We start from the raw sequence: 17,121 nt of genomic DNA, 5'->3' as shown, positions 1-17,121 counted from the left end.
ATCTTCAAAAGACCCGAAGTGTTCCCTTTCCGTTTTACAGAGGAGAAAGTGGAGAGGAACTCGCTGTGAGAAACAGAGGCACTCCCAGGATGGTGCCTCTCTGCAGTCTGCCTTTCCTGTTCTCCGTGACCCGCAAAGCATCATGTGCCATTCTGAACTTAACCCTCATGTGCCAAGCTTTGGGTCTAGTCATTTATACCCGTTTTAGACTAAAATTTAAACAGATTTCATGGACAGCCAAGGCACATCATAAAACAAAACCTTTCAATTAATGACCAAGATGAGCATAGATAACTGTAATATTGGAGACCAGTTGGAAGAACCCATTGCCATTGAGTTGATTCTGACTCAGCAGCCCTCTAATGAGCCTATAGGATAGACTACAACTGCTACTTCGGGTTCCTGAGACTGTTTATCTTTACAACATGGAGAGCCTTGTCTCTTTCCTGTGGAACAGCTGGTGGGTTGGAATGACTGAATTTAGAGTTAACAGCCCAACTTCTATCCCCCTGCAATACCAGGAATTGTGTACCAGGCAGTAGCTAATGTTAGTAAATCCTGAATTTGAGTTAGTTTAATTATAACTATGGATGCTTCACTGACAAGACAAACATGCATAGAACACCTTTGTTTCTGAAGATAAAATCAGTAAAACTTTATTCAGGAAACAAAAGCCACATGTTATTTAAAACAGAATCTTATAATGAATCAGACTGATGGGTCTTTCCTAGTTTACATGACTGGTGGCTTTTAAGAGTCTTCCCATTAGGGTGCCTTGAAACACTGACGTTTAGCTGGAGAGTCATGTCTGTGACTTCTTCCTGGAAGCCCGGCTATCGAAGGTGGACTGACTCTCTTGACGCTGGCTATGGAAGAGTTAAATGAAATGAAGGCCAGTGGCAGTTCAGAGGAAGAATTTTGGGCTCCATTTGGGAGACCTGGGTTCAATTCCTGGCCAATGCGCCGCATCTTCAGCCACCACATAGCTGTTAGTGGAAGAAGAACAGGCTTCAGGAGGACTTCCAGACTAGCACAGAGCAGGAAGAAAGGCCTGGTGATCTACGTCCACACGTCAGCCATCGACAGTCCTGTGGATCTCAGCAATCTGATCTGCAGCTGAGGATGGGTGGGTGAGGGAGCAGATAGCATTTCTGCCACTGTGCTTCCCCAAGGGCAGCTAACAACCAGAGCAGCAAGAGAAAGACGCCCCAGGTACATAGACGTGAGTCGAGTTTATTCTAGAGACGGGAAAACCCCACGGAAAGCCCTCTTTGAAGACACTGCTCTATACTTAAACCCTCATCCGATACAAACTTTTCCTTCCCCTTTATAAATCTTTAGAAACTACGTGGTTGGGTGTGATTTTCTAAAGCCAGTGGACATTATTTTGAGAGGAGGGAAAACATGTATCGTTACCCCTCGTTTACTGTTTGAGTAGGAAGGTCGGTTCGCTGGGCATTGGCAGCAAATTCAAAAGACATCTGTTCGTTTCAGCTCAGCCTTGTGTTCAGGGTGGAAGACTTCTGTGGCATTTCCCCGATAACCACTGAGAGTTGCTCCTGTCTCTGTTTTAAATAAAAATTATCATTAATTATTTTAACCCACATCTCTGGTCATTGAACTCGCTTGATGTTGCCGTGGAATGCATTTGCTTTGGGGGAAGTGCTAGCATTCTTGAGCCGCATGGGAAGTTGACATGTGGCTCCTGCTGCTAAAAGCCCACTCATTGCCCCAGGTCCAAGCTCCGAATTCACTTTGAGTTCACCCTAGGGTTGGAAGCCAGGCTGAGCTGACACTGGGCTACAGTGAGGTTTTTAGGCCTGCTTTCTATCAAAGATATATTGTTAATTAAAATAAATAGATACACAAAAGGTGAAACAAATAATTAGACCTCTAAAGTTAGTAATGAATCAGTTGGAAGCTTTTGAAAATTTGTGAATGACCATGCCTCAGACTGCCACTGGAGACCTGTTTCAACACGAGGAGAAAGGCTATTTTCTTTAAGCTCAAAAACCAAACCCCATCAGTGTTTGTTGAGTATAGTGTAATGATAATTATTTTATATGCTGTGAAGATCATTTTATTTCCAGAAAGTAATTTGAAGAGGCAGATCAGCATCTTCTTACTTCAGAATGCATGCACAGACAGTCTCAGTAATGTGCCTCAGATCACACAATAAAATATTATAGGACCAGGAGTCACAGGACGTGTTAATATCTCAGGTCTGAATGCTAGTGGGCAAGGTTGGCTTTCTCACGTAACATTATGAATCAACTAATGATTTCACAGTGCCCTACCTGGGAAGCAGTGTGTACACACACTAGTTCGCTCATACTTGGATTTCCCTCAAGGAGGGGTTGGAGGCCCCGTGGCTATCACTGCATTCTAAGTGACACAGCCACGGTGTTGTCCTTCTCTCTGGTGGCTTTTCTCGGGGGAGAGGCTGTTGGACGAGTGCTGCCTGCTGTTTACTAGAATGCATCTGTCCATCGATCCTGACCCCTTCCGGAGCTGGATTCCTGGCCACTGGTTGCTTCTGATCCTTCCTCTGTGTCTCAGGACTGAGCAGTCAGAAGATCAAGCTAGCTGTCCAGCAGTGGCTTCAGGCAGCATGAAAAAAACAATATTCTCTGCAAAACGTGTGGAAGTGGAAAAGGGTGGGTTTAATACGTTGCCAAAGTGGCGTCCCATTTTCATTCCCAACTTTCTCCCATCGATACTTCTTGAAATGCGGGGTTCCTTGTGTGGATTAGGGTACTGGTAGTTCACACACGGATTCAGCATCCTCTTGATGGCACCCGACCCCAACAGTTCAGGAAGTCGTGAGGAGACGTAGCCGTGGTACCCACACAGTGACCCGCACAGATTGAAGAAGTGCTCTCAGTGCCTCGCAGACCAAGAGCATGCGTTCAAGGGTGCATTGTACTGTACATTCCTGTTCTCAGGACTTCCAGCGAAAGAGGCCCGTCTTCTTTCTGGGATCCGCGAAGGAAAATGCACCATCCACCCATTCAGTGATGGACCATTGGACACCCAGTCAAACTGGTTTTGTATTGTGGAAATCACTGAAGACATTTGTTCTTGTCTCTGTGGAAAAGAACAACAATTAAAAAAAAAAACCAGATTGCACCCCTCCCAAACACGCGGGAGTAGCCTGGGAAACGCCAGGCCTGCTAGTACTATTAACCAACCACTCCCTATGCTTATGAATCTTAAAAACAAAAAAACAAACAAATAAAAGCTAAAAACCAGCAGCAACCACAACTAACACCATACCCATTCTAGACAAATATGATGACTGTATTGTATCTATAAACAGAATATTGAATTGTAAAATGTGGTTTGTGCGTTTTCTCTTAAGAAGCAAATACATTTCAGAATCTGCTGTGCCAAATCAACATCAAAATGTGAACAAAATTACAGGAACAAATAGAATGTTGTTTTTGACTGGTTTGTTTATATTGAAACCATATTATTTTATGTGAAGTATGTGTAATAGAGCATTAGATTTGAAAACTCTGTACTGAATATCATTTCTGACAGCCTTTTTTAGGGTCACTAAAATTCCAATAATTCAGTCTAGAATTGAAGTCGATTCCAGAGAAAAAATTTAATATAGTCTGCTTGCCTGCCAGCTTCAACATAGTTTCAGAGCATTGAAATGGTTTGACACATTGAAATATAAAGTGCATTTGTCATATCTATTGGTGAAGTATTTTATGTGATCGCATCTAACAAAGATCACGTTAGAGTACAACTTATACTGTTTTTTTTATGTGTTTGTGAAGAGGATTTTGTTTGATCTTGTTTTCTTTATAGTCCTGATTTGATTTATTTCAAAGTCCAATAAACTATTCCGAGTCATAATAAGGAAGCACATTGTCTGAACAGCTTTGAAAGGCGGAGGGGCGTCTTCCGTGGCCGCAATCCCTTGCCATTGCAGAGATCCGTGTGAATTCAGGACGGTGTCCCAAAAGGGTCATATTCCAAACCAACAGGTTAGACTGTAGTTTCAAATCCCAACTTCAGCAAATAGAAACTGGGTGCAGGAGAGATTTTAAACTTTTGAATTGCTGTTTTCTCATCTGTCAAATGGGAGGGCGGGGCGTTGATACGTTGATACTACTAAGCTTGCAGGGATTTACTTTGTTTTATTTTTTGCTTGGGTAATGATCTAAAACATTGTATGAGCAGCTCGGACTCAATGCCTGCCCTTGTAGGCATTCTAGAAAAGCCTTTACTGCGATTCCCATGACTTCTGGGATCCAAATTTCAGAGTTACCAGCATCCCTCAGACCTATTGAGAGGAGGCTCCGGCACAGTGTCGAGTTTGCTTCTTTGGTAAAATACTTTACTAGAGATTGAAAAAGTAATGCGATTTCCCTGGTATATATCCAGTTCTGCATGTTTATTTATATGTTTGAGCGATCAGGGGATTCTTGTGGTGAGAGTGTAATGATGAAATGGACTCCGTTTCAGATGTCTCATTGAGTGCACATTAAACTGAGGGACCTTAGCATTGTGCAGCAGTGCTACTTATGAAATTACACAGATATCTTTTCCTTTTTTACCTGGAAGCAGGCACACATAACCTTCTATCTATATTCTGATGTTGACTTTAACAGTTGTAAATATAAGTAGAAAACATGTAAATACAACTCTAATACTGGTTCTTTATAAGCCCTGCCTGGAGCTCCCAGTAAGTTTTTAAATTTTTTATTATGTACTTACAATATATTTTGTTAAATCTGGAATTCTGTTGAACAGAAGTGACTTCAAGGAGATGACTTTTACCACTTACCATCTAACTTACCTAACGAATATTGTACGCTGTAGATTATTTTACACACTTATACACATGAAAGGGATTTAAAAAGTCTATAGAAAAATGAAAGGAAAGAGTAGTATAAACTTTTAACTGAACTATTTAAAGCGCCGTATACACATATACACTAAACCGGTGGTTCTCAACCTTGCTAATGCTGCAACCCTTTCATACAGTTCCTCATGTTGTGGTGATCTCCCCACCCCCACCAACCATAAAATTATTTGCATTGCTACTTCATAGCTGTAATTTTGCTACTGTTATGAATTGGGCATTTCATACTGTTTAAAAGGGTCATTCAACCCCCAAAGGGGTCGTGACCCACAGGTTGAGAACCGCTGTACTAACCCCACTACCTTTCAGTCAATTCTGACTCATAACAATTCTATAGGCTAGAACAGAACTGTCGTGTATGGTGCCTGAGGTTGCAAACCGTTCAGGGAAAATACCTGACTATTCTGTGGAGCAGCTGGTGGGTTTGAACTACTGACCTTGGTTTAGCAGTTCAATGCTTAACCCACTATGCCACCAATGCTCCTCTCGTACATACATATACATATGTATATATCAATTATTATTTTGCACGAACTTAGAATATTTCTATTTGAATACCTAAAAATATTTAAAATTCTCTACAATTAGCCTGCAAAGTTCTAGATATTACTGATGTTATGTGATCTGCCTTGATCAAGCGTAGATGATATGCCAAGATTATTCAATCAATATCTGATGAGTAACTAACAGTGACAGTTTCTAAAATGTTCTCTACAGAACAGTAGTGTCATGGTGTTAGGATGAGCTCTCTACAAACAGGTTTGAGTGGAAATAAGTTTGAAAAACATTGGGTTTTAGCAGCAGGACTTCATAAAGCGTTTAATTTATTCATTACTAAATTACACAGTAATGGGCCTTGGGGGAGTCATAATGCACTATTTCCATAACCTTTTGGAACACAAAAGCCTTTTTAATTTTTTAGAGCATTTTACATAACTAATAATTATTAGGTCATACTTTGGTAAATGTAAACTTCAATGGAAGTGAGGTTTCTATTCATTTCTGCATCAGTAGGTGCAATCAGAAGACAGGAGTCATACCATCCATTTGTGCAGAGAGAATTTAACATACAGAATTGCTAACCAGGTGCAAAGTTGCTAACTACAAGAAGAACACTGAAGGAATGAGGAAGATCGCAGTTGCAATAACAACCACCACCCTTTGGACTGGACCGAGGGTGGGATGTGGGCAACCAAGGGTGTTGGCTGGAATTATTAAAATTTAGCAGCTAGAGGAGGGAATCCAGAAACCTGAAACTCAGACTTTGGATGGGGGCTGAGGGTACTGGCCAGGAGGTGGTCATGTCCCTAGAGCAGTGGTTCTCAACCTTCCTAATAATACAGTCCCTCATGTTGTAGTGACACCCGCCCCCCCCAACCATAAAATTCTTTTAGTTGCTACTTCATCACTGTGATTTTGCTACTGTTATGAATCGTCATGCAAATATCTGCTATGCAGGATGTATTTTCATTGTTACAAATTGAACATAATTAAACATACTTAAAGCATAGTGATTAATCACAAAACAATATGTCATTATATATTGTGAAATATTTATGTGTTTTCCGATGGTCTTAGGAGACCCATGTGAAAGGGTCGTTTGACCTCCAAAAGGGTCGCGACCCACAGGTTGAGAACCACTGCCCTAAAGTGATGTATGATGAGACTTTTATTAAAGTTTTGGGAAAATGGCAAACAGAGCTCAGCTGCTGTCGCCGGAAGGAGCTGATTAGTAGGCCCAGAGAGGGAGGCCAAGAGAACAGGCCCCTCCTTCTCCTTCCCTCTGCCTCGCAGTCTCCCTTTAGTGGCCACCACGGCAGAGGCTGCCGGAAGGTAGTTGGAGTATTACAGAGCAGGGGACAGAGCCTGGATCCACTGCCGTCGACTCATCGCGAGCCTGTAGAAAGCCTAGTTTTCAAATGGAGATTACTAACTTGATAACCAACACAGTTGCTTTTTAGCAGTCATGTTCTCACAAAGAAGCAAGTTAGGATTATTTTTAAAGGACCCCTGTTGCCATCTTACATTAACTGTGCTGTGGCAATTCACAGAGCTCTGGGGGCACAGTGGTTATGATTGGATGGCTAACCACAAGGTCTCTGTTCTAAATACCTGCCAGCTCTGTGGGAGAAAGATCGGGCTTTCCACTCCTGTTAAAAAGCTCAAGGCTCGGAAACTCAGAGCGGGCAGTTCAGCGCTGTCCATACCCTGGCTGTGAGTCAACATCTACTCGATGGCAGTGAGTTTGGATTTGTTTAGTTTTTTCATCTATATAGCAATTCACAAAGCAAACCAATTCACTTATAAGTTATAGCTGCCATGAGCTAACCCTATTCTATTAATTTTGTATAGCTTCCACAGAACTGAGTAGAAGAGAGAAGAGGTTTAGTTTACAGTTATTTCACAGCCTGAAACAAGGTCTTGTGGCTGGCCGGCACCGTTCCTGAATCTGATGCTCCTCAACGCATTTCTTGTGCTTCTTGAGACACTGACGCTGAAAGATATTTCAAAACAATGCCCCTGGATTCAAAGAGAGGCTGTTGAGAATCGCTGAGACGCTCACAGAGCCACGAAGCTCCTTGTGGAACACTTGGGTATTGGATGAGCTTCCTGGGCTATTGAAAGGGTCCTTCTTCCCACAGTCATCAGTCAGGATTGGGAGACATAATCACACAGACAGCAGTCCGTGGATGAGCTTCTCCTTTTCTGCCGGAGTCTTACATTTACTCTGTACCACAGCCATGAGAGTTGTCAGCAGCCCGATTTGGGGTTTCTAATGGCTGGGGAGAAAGCCAAGCACCACGACAAGCCAAGAGATTTCGGAAGCTAACAATATTTATGACTCTTGCTGATGGAATCGAGAACTTTGAGAAAGTATGGGTACATTAGGGCATGTTGCAGTTCTGTCATTAGAAGATGCAAAAATGGTGTGAGAAAATGAAAGACACTTGAGGACAGAGACCCTAGGAGAGCTGTCGCTGGATGATGGAGAGGAGGAATAATTTGTGACCCACAGCACAGCAGTCTGGGATGGGAGACAATGGAGACTGCTATTCTGAAAAAGACAGGAAGGCATCAAATTTCTAGAATAAATAATAATATAGCTGACTACGAACCAGTCTTCGCTCTGGGTACTTTAGGCATTTTGTGGGAAACAATACTATTTGGAAAGGGTGGAGAGAGGTCCCAAAGACTGTGGACTGAGTCAAAGGCTGTCAAGCTTCACCGTTGGAGTATTGTTTGGTGAAAGCATTGTAAGGAAAACAGAAGATTCAAAATTAGGCTTAAGGAATGAAGGTTTCAGGAAAAAAGGTTAGAAACGAGGTTTACGAAAAGAACAGGCAGCAAGGGAGTGCACCCAGTGAATGAGCCCAGGCTGTTCTCGGTGGGAAATTGGGTCGCGGGGAGAGGACACCCAGGCCAGGCGAGTGGCTGTCAGGTGTAGCTCAGTCCTTCCTGACTGGTTGCTCCCTACTGCTGAATTGGCAGCACCTCATAGGGACCTTATGGAGAACAGTCCTGCACCACCTTGCTACTTATGGGCATGTTTGAATCTTTCGTTGTGGCCATACCTTCCAACCCAAGTGGTTCACCTGCCAGCAGTATACTGGGCAATATTCTGTTGGCAGTCAGGAAGATTTCATTGAGTAATTTTTGGGTGGAGATCCCCAGGATTTTCTTTCTGGTCTGTTTCAGAGTGAAAACTGTCAAAACCTATCCCCCATGGAGAACGCCGCTAATAACTGAATACCTGTGACAGAGCTTCCAGAATCCTGGCAACACAGAAGTCACCACAAGGGGACAGATAGGCAGATGCCTGGTGGGCTCAGGACTACAGAGATATTTAAAAGTTTAGGAAATGAACATGTATTTCCATGTCGTAAGACATCTCTTTTGAGAATCTGGGATTTTGAAGGGCCACCAGCTTTTTGTGAGGATGAAAAAAAACCGTCTGTTTATGAAAAGAACTATGTGATATTATAGCCACATGCATGATCATTCTCTCCCCGCCGACCCACTTCTGGGAGGACAGTGTGGACTCATTGCATGCACTCCCTTGCTGCCCGTTCTTGTCTTAAAACTCGTTTCTAATCTTTTTCCTGAAACCTTCATGCCTTATATCTAACTAGAGTAGAAAGAGGGAGTCAAAAAATGATATCTAAAATATGCATGTTATTTAGCTATATGAAGGGCTTTCGAAAGTTCATGGGGGTGAATCTATTATCTTTTCTGTTTTTCAATGACTTTCTGAAGCCACCTCATCTACATGAGTTGTCTCAATATAAAAATAACTTCTAAATGAATCTTAAAAGTGTTTCTAGTAGATGGCCACTATTCTTGATTATGTTATGGATAGTCATTCGGGATGTGTTTTCATGGGAATTTTTATGATCTCTCTATGAAAGGTGACCCACAACTGCCTAACTCACTATTATGGAAAAATCTCCCAATTTAGCTCCTTTTAAATATTATAGACAATTACACATTTTTAAAAAGCCTCTTTCTAGGAAAAGGACCTCTGCATTTTTGTAAAACCTAAGGGCTTGACATGATTTAAACTTAAATATGAACTTCAGTGGTCACGCCTCAGTATCAGTTAGCTGCAGTGGCCCGAGGGGACCCTCACCAAGTGACCATTTCCCTTTAAGAAGTCAGACGAGACCGACAGTGTGAGCGGCTGGAGTACCTTTAGGTAGGCTTTTGGAGGAACTATGCTTTTAAAACATTAGTGCCTTCTTTTTTTTTTTAATGTCTCCATTCTTCTTCAGGCTGCCTTATTCATTCCAGATTTCACCTGCCTATGAGACAACCAAGAATTCCGTAGCTCAGGTCAGGTGCACCTTAGTTCCCAAAGTGACATCTTTACCCTCCAACACTTTAAAGAGGTCTCTTGCATCTTATTTGCAAATGCAATGCATCATTTGATTTCTTGATTTCTGCTTCCGTGAGTATCACTTGTGGGTCTGAGTAAAATGAAATCTTTGACAACTTCAATCTTTTCTCCATTTATTATGATGCTGTCTATTGGTCCAGTTGTAAGAATCTCTCCATTTATTAAGGTATTGTCTGTTAGTCCAGTTATAAGAATTTTGTTTCACTAACACTGAAAAAAAATTAGTGCCTTCTTTTATCTTCAAAATTTTACTACTCTATTTGGTACGAGAATTGTTCTAGTTGAATGAAGAAGTGGTTGCATCTCATTTAATCATCTTCACATACTTTTTTTGTTAATTTGTAAGTTAAGCAGTAAACGTGCTACATTCTACTCTGTGTGAAGCCATTTCCTATTTTACAAGCTTTAACCCTTGTTAAGGAATTATGTGTATTGATTTGCATAATTTCCCCATAAATTTAATATGGGTATGCATTGTGGTTTAAATTGCAATCAACTTTAAATAACCTTATTTCTAAAGCACGTATGTGTGTAAAAACAGCATATATGTATACTTGTGTGCATGTTTGCATACATTTACATAGGCATGGAATCCCTGAGTGCTGCAAACAGTTAATAGATGCAACTCCTTGCTAACGAAATATTTGGAAGTTACCACACAGAGAAGAGAGACCTGGAAATAGACCCCCCAATACCAGCCCATTGAAAACCCAGTGACCCCAGTTCTGCTTCGACACACATGGGGTCACCATGAGTCAGAAACAACTTAATGGCAACTGCTTCTGGTATATACATGTATATGCATATGTATACTGTACACACATACAATGAAACAACGGTTTATATATACTTCTAATGTATTTATTTATCTTGTCAATTATTTTATTGGGAGCTCTTACAAATAGATAACAATCCATAGTTCAATTAGATCAGGCATAATTGTACAATTGCTACTTCTAATAGATTTCATTGATGCGCTGCTTATGAATACCTTCCTTTTATACAACTCCCAATATGCCACCAAGATAAACGTTAGATCAATGCTTGCAACTTTCAAACCAGGACACTTCAGTACTTTACACAGATTTTTCTTAGTTTTAGAATTCTCCACAATGTACAATCCTGGCGGATAGGAAAGCCCTGCTTCTCTTGGTCATTCAGGTACCCAAACTGACACAAGCGGTGCCAGACGTCCAGAGTCAGTCTGTCAGAAGACTAGTAGGTGACAGAAAACGGGAACCCCTGGGGAGCTCACAGTAAGCCAGGCTTCAGTAGCACTCATCAATGCTGCTCACCTTCTGTCAGATAAACTCTATCAGTCGTGTGCACCTGTATATATGTGTGCAATCCATTAACATCACAGTATCAATATTCTCTTGCAATTGTGATGGGAAGATAAAGCACATTATCTGAGGGGTTTTGAGGGTTTGATCTGAGAGTTTTTGACTGCTTTAAGAAGATGACAGTTGGAAAATATGTGAACGTCCAGATGTAAGTCCGCACTTAGCTCTCACTGACTACTGTGAAGCCTTCCTGAGAACTCTGATGAAAGGATCTACTGAAAGGATCCATGGACATTACTCCTGAATATCTACTGTGATAACAGAGAAATAACTTTGCTGTTGAAAAGTTTACATTGGCTGGGAGAATGAGAGTGGTGTAAACCAAAGAGTTGGTCATTAATGACATTTCTTTGAGTTTCCTTTGTATGGTGATTTAGGTTTGGTTATATTATAAATCCACTGCCATTCAGTCAATTCTGACACACGGAAACCCTGCACAAAGGGTTTCCAGGGCTGTAAATCTTGATGGGAGCAGATAGCCTCTTCTTTCTCCTATGGAGCCGTTAGTGGGTTCGAACTAGGCCAGGTGGTTAGCAGTCCGATGTTTACCTGACAATGTCGCTAGGGCTCCTGATGGCATTATAGTAGCCCACAGAGGTGTGGTAGCCTAAATTGGTGTCTGTAGAAATCAATTGCTTTCTGAAGAGTTGTTCATTAATTTGATGTCAATGCAGAGATTTACCTATAAATGATCCCAGATTTCTGCCAGAGAACACCTAAGATATTGAAATGCATATACATCATATAATGTATCTTTTTATCTATGAAAACCTCAAGCCCATGGATGTCAAGTCACTGTCAAGTCATAGTGGCCCTTTCTGTCAGAGAACTGCCTCATAGTTTCCAAGGCTTCCCAGAGTTTCCCGACTTTCCAGAAGCAGGCTCCCACGTCGTTCAGCTGTGGACACATTGGTGGTCAGTTAGCAACCAAGCTCTTACCCATTGCCGCCCAAGGGCCTTAATATTCCCATTGATAACACTAAATGCTTGAAAATAATGTCTACCACCATCAAGCCATATCATCAGTAATTAATGAAGGGAGCAACTTGGTTGTTTCATATCACAGTTATCCTTGATATCATTGTGTGTCAGTTGGCTCAGTTTTCGCTCTCATTTCCATTTGCACTATGAAGAATTAGCCTGATTTATTCTCTCAAGGTTCCTACAGTGTAGGCAAGATGTCTACATCCGAGGGAGGCCTGACATTTGGGCCAGTGTGCTTCTAGTCGGATTGCCAATTTTCTTGTAGGGAGTATGTTGAGTACCTATAGGGTAGTGAATTGTTGTCTTTTTTCCCCTCTCCGTTAAAACAGTTTGTGTCACACTTTATTTTCATGTTGTCAAAATCCCTTAAACTATAGAACATACAAAAGAATACCAAATTATCAAGTGTCTGACCCCAGGGTGCATATGGTAGGCACTGAGAATAGGAAAGTATAGTTAGACGAAAAAGGAAATAATCAAAAACTTTTCAAGTAATTCTCTTAAAGTTTACTTAATCAGAACATCTGGAACAGGATCTTAGAATGTTTACTCAATTGTTCTTTAGAAATAAGGTAACTAAATATTTTACATTCAATTTATAGAATATTTGAATCCTGTTTCCCATCCTGTTTGAAGCTCTTTAATAAACCTCGGTAGTTTCCCTACACAGTCCCCATTCATACTGAAGAAGGCAAGTTGTATGTTTCAGTTTCTTAACTTTACAAGATCTGCAGATTCTACAAGTACACACACACACACACACACACTTACACACACACTTTTTCTTATACAGATGCTTGTTGTTTCAATAAGATCAACAAAATGTTTAGGAGCACAAACAAATTCATTAATTAGCTTTTGTATCCAGGGCAAAACATAGCAGCCGACTTGAAAAATGAATTGTTTATTTTTGGAGGCGCTGGAAAGAAAGAACATCGAAACTTCCCAATAAAAGTACTTGGACCTTTTAACTGCGGATTTGAAAATAGGTCCAGAAGGCTGAGCTTAATATAACATGTGGCAGGTGGCCTGCGTTTGCCTGGAGAATTCCTTTAGGGCAAGACAGCTCAGCAAACACATAAATCCTTTTTCCTCTGTTATCTAGTAGCACATTTAGTTGCCATGGGGATTTTATTTATGCAGCAGATCCTCTGCAGTTCAGTTTGTGCCTAAAGTTTAGCCATACAGCTGTTGCCGTAAATGCTACCTAGCAATATTTTCCCAACACAGAACCGAGAACAAAAAGAACAGTTTTCTCCCCAGCATCGATTTTGCTTTTTATGTTCCGAAACATCTTAGTAAAGCATTATTATACACCAGGAAATTTTCACAAGTTCCTGCCAAGCAGTTGGTATCATTTCGTGTTACTGAAATTGTTCAATTGCAAATAAATCATGTGAAATTGTGGCAAATATATTTTTGGAAAGGATAAAATATTGCAAGTTTAAATCAGAAGCTTATTACACTATAATTTTTTAAGTGATTTGATTTCTCTCGCTTTCTCACTGCTGTTATTTCTTGACGGAGTTTTAGATCAAATGATAAGGAAGCTAGAAATGCTTGCTGCTCTGTGACTTCTCACTTCCACAGCTCTTTTAATATTTCTTTTCTGCTTCCTCCCCCACCTCCCACCACCCCACTTTCAGAGGCAGAAGGAAGAAAACAGATAGAAAAATGGTGATTGCTTTCATAACAATCAAGAGACATCCAAGTTTCTGCAGCTCAGGGCTAGGTCCTGACTTGGAATGAATTGCTTTTGTTTAGTCTTGATTTGCACGACACCAGATAACTCACCAATATGTCTCTTTTGTGTGAAGCAGTATGGATTGGTCAATGAAAGGGGAACTGATGCTTTTAGGTAAAGTGCATAAAATTACCCCACACCATCTGTGTCCCGGAATCCCAGGAGAATGAGGCAAAGAAAACTTGAAATCTCGGTAAAGCTCCATCCTTAGCAGGGAAGATCTTCTGAGTCAGGATAGACTGTTCCCATCTTATTTCACCCTGTTGCATTTTGGGTAGATGATGTTGACGGTTTTGGAGCACTGTAGGGACATCGTCCTTACAAATGGTTCTGCTTGACTTAAAATAGAATAATTTAAATGATCAACTAAGTGAGAGCCTTCTGTTGAATGCCACCGTTTCTTGGTAGGCGATAAGCAGCTTATCATTAAAACTGCTATACTGAAATAGCAGTTATTAAACATCAGCTCTGCTAGGAGCATAGACCTTTCAGATCTTTCTTCTTTTTTTATATTATACATGGCCCCCAAATCTGAAAATAAACGTTGGATGTAATGACTGGAATAAATGAGGTATTCTGACTAGAAACTGTTAACAAGGTTGAACTGTCAGTTGGAGCCTGTGGATATTGAAGGTACTACTGTGTCTGTTACGAGAGGTGGTTGGGATCTCTTGCCTTTCACTCTAGATATTTAGCAAGTGTCTTGTGCCACTTGTTGGTAAGTATGGGGCGGCAAACACATTTAATTCTTTTACCTCCATAATTTACAGTGATGGAAATGTCCCAGCCTTAGCCAGGATGGTTGTGCTACTGAAGTGTGGTCTGTGGACCAGCAGCACCGGCATGCCCTCGGATCTGGTTAGAAATGAAGAAATTCAGTGCTCTCTCCTGCCTTCAAATTGAATGAGAATCTGCACGAGCGAGAGACCTACCTGTGCAATTATTCCGCAACAAAAGTATGGTTTCATCAGCTATTCTAGGACCCACTAGTAGCAGAATATGTTAGCACGGTTTCCGTGCGTCTGACTTCTGTATTTTTAGCTCACACATCAAAACGCCAAATCCTCATAGGGCTCATCTTCTTCACTCTTTTCTCTCTCCAGAAATCCAGGTTGGCTAGCGGTTATACTACCAGAAATGTTTTCTTGTTTGCCCCTATGCTTATTAGCCCAATCTACCTTTCTATCTTCATTTCCTTGTAGTTGGTCCTTAGCAACTTGATCCAAAATCATAGCTCATGATGCACCTTGTCTTGGACACACCATTCTCTGTACAGTTTCTTGCTCTTGTATGCACTGTTCTCTCGTCTGGTAACATTCCCCTAGTCTTATGGGATGAACTTACACTTGAATAGTCCAATCCCGAGTCCTCTACCAGAAGAGAGACATTTAGAGACAGGCAGAATTATTTTCCTTCTCCATTGACTACTTGTTGTGTTTACGCAAACCTGTGACATAGCACTTAATGGCATCTTGTGTTTATTTACACCGATTGTTCTTTGACGTAAGATACTTACCCAATTCCCAGAACCCAGGAAAGTACCAAGCACACAGCAGGTGCCCCCAAAGTGTTTGTTGATAGATGAAGGTCAGATTCACTTAAAAGGACATGTTGTTTTCCTTTTTAGCAATTAAAATGACTACTAAATTGTGATGTTTGGGAAAATCAATCCAACCCACCCTCTCTCTACCATAACCTTTACAAAGACAAATACTTTCCAGTTCTGAACCATGCCACATTATCATGAAAATAGGAAGTATAATGAAAGGCCCTTTGTAAGGCAACATATGAAAAAAAGGTTAGTTCCTGAATTTGGGAAATGATTGTAGTTCGAATGCTCCTTTGGAAAGAAGCTTGTGTACCTGAGAAAACCAACAGGGGACCAGGAATCGGGTCTATGGATTTCATGATCATGGAACCAGCCTTCTTCGAGGAGGAGGATTTCGCAGCCATTGCTTTGATGTTCATTGCAGGGTTGGAGGCGTATCTTTGAAATGACCTATCACCTTAACACAGTGCATTTTATTTCATCAATAACATTTTCACACGCACAAGTGAACGAACCAGTGAGTTAGTGCAGAGGGGAAAGAACACATTAGACTTTGCTTTGAATATGCAGCCACGCATCACTTTATGTCCACAGTAAGTGCAGTCCAATGCGATGTTGTGTAAACACGTACGATGTGCAGCAGATCCCTGGGTTAAGAGGAAGTTCCGTTCCTAAGACTTTCTTTCGATTGAATTTGTGAGTGAGGGGAAACCGAGACAATCTATCTGACATCAGTGAGTCAAATGCTTGTCTTAGTACATAGTGTTTGGGGAACCTTTACGTACAGGAAGGGAAAACACATTAAAAACGCATCCAGATCCACTAGAAATGTCTTTACCATAATATTAGAGTGATGACGAGAATGCTTTGCTGTGTGCTTACACAGTGGCACCCATGTGTGATTAGGAACCATTGTATGGACTTCAAATAGTGACTACTGCAGGCTTGATGGCATTGGAGCCATGGCTGTTTCTATGGTCAAACATTGCCCACATGGACATTATGTGGCACCTGACTCTGCATGGCAGTGTTTGTGTTGAGCTGCAGTTGTTTTGTGAGTATACATGATTGCACTGCAGAAGCACAGGGTTATAAAGACACGCATCAATACATTGGGAAGCACACGCTCATGTATGTTTTTATCTATTTGTCTTAGACTTGCTGCGTGCTGCTGGAATAGGAAGTGGCAGTGGTATCTCTAAATGAAATTGTTCAGTAAAAGTAGGAAATGTATCATCTTTTCTCAGAACAGGGAAACTTTAGATGGACTTATAGAATATAATTCAATAATAATAAAGTTAGGCTACTGATGCCTGAGATGAGGCAATAGAGCTACCTAGAGAGAAGCATTAACAGGAAGAAGAAGAAAGGATGGAGAGAGAATGTGTCATTCTTCCATTTAAAGGATAGCTTCGTGAGAGGATGGGGCTGTGTGTGGCATGGACTAGATGCTTACCGAGTTTTAATGAGTTTATGAAGGAGTGAATCTAAGTAATGAATTTAACGAACAAATAAAATAAGTTCATTAGTGAATTTTTTTAATGAGAAACAGCAGTAGCCCATGGATGAAATGGAACTTAATGCTTCAATATAAATATGGAGTAGAAATATGGGAAATAGATGAAAGTGAGATTTATCTTCAGGAGACGGAATTAGAAAACTCAAGAACCAGTTAAGGAAAGAAGGTGAGATGCCCTCCACCCTCCTGAATTTCTCATGAAATAAGTT

The 17,121-nt window shown here is 41.0% G+C and overlaps 1 protein-coding gene across 1 annotated transcript in view; it reads left to right on the top strand.

Annotated features, from left to right (window-relative positions):
• Positions 1-17,121, top strand: part of NPAS3 (neuronal PAS domain protein 3) — a 984,386-nt gene that overhangs the window by 197,273 nt on the left and 769,992 nt on the right. The gene's annotated exons all lie outside the window — the stretch shown is intronic.

Source organism: Echinops telfairi, unplaced genomic scaffold (genome assembly GCF_000313985.2).
Source record: "Echinops telfairi isolate 266 unplaced genomic scaffold, ASM31398v2 ScPeMD7_18;HRSCAF=68, whole genome shotgun sequence".
Taxonomy (NCBI): domain Eukaryota; kingdom Metazoa; phylum Chordata; class Mammalia; order Afrosoricida; family Tenrecidae; genus Echinops; species Echinops telfairi.
This window is presented reverse-complemented; position numbering and strand designations above follow the sequence as displayed.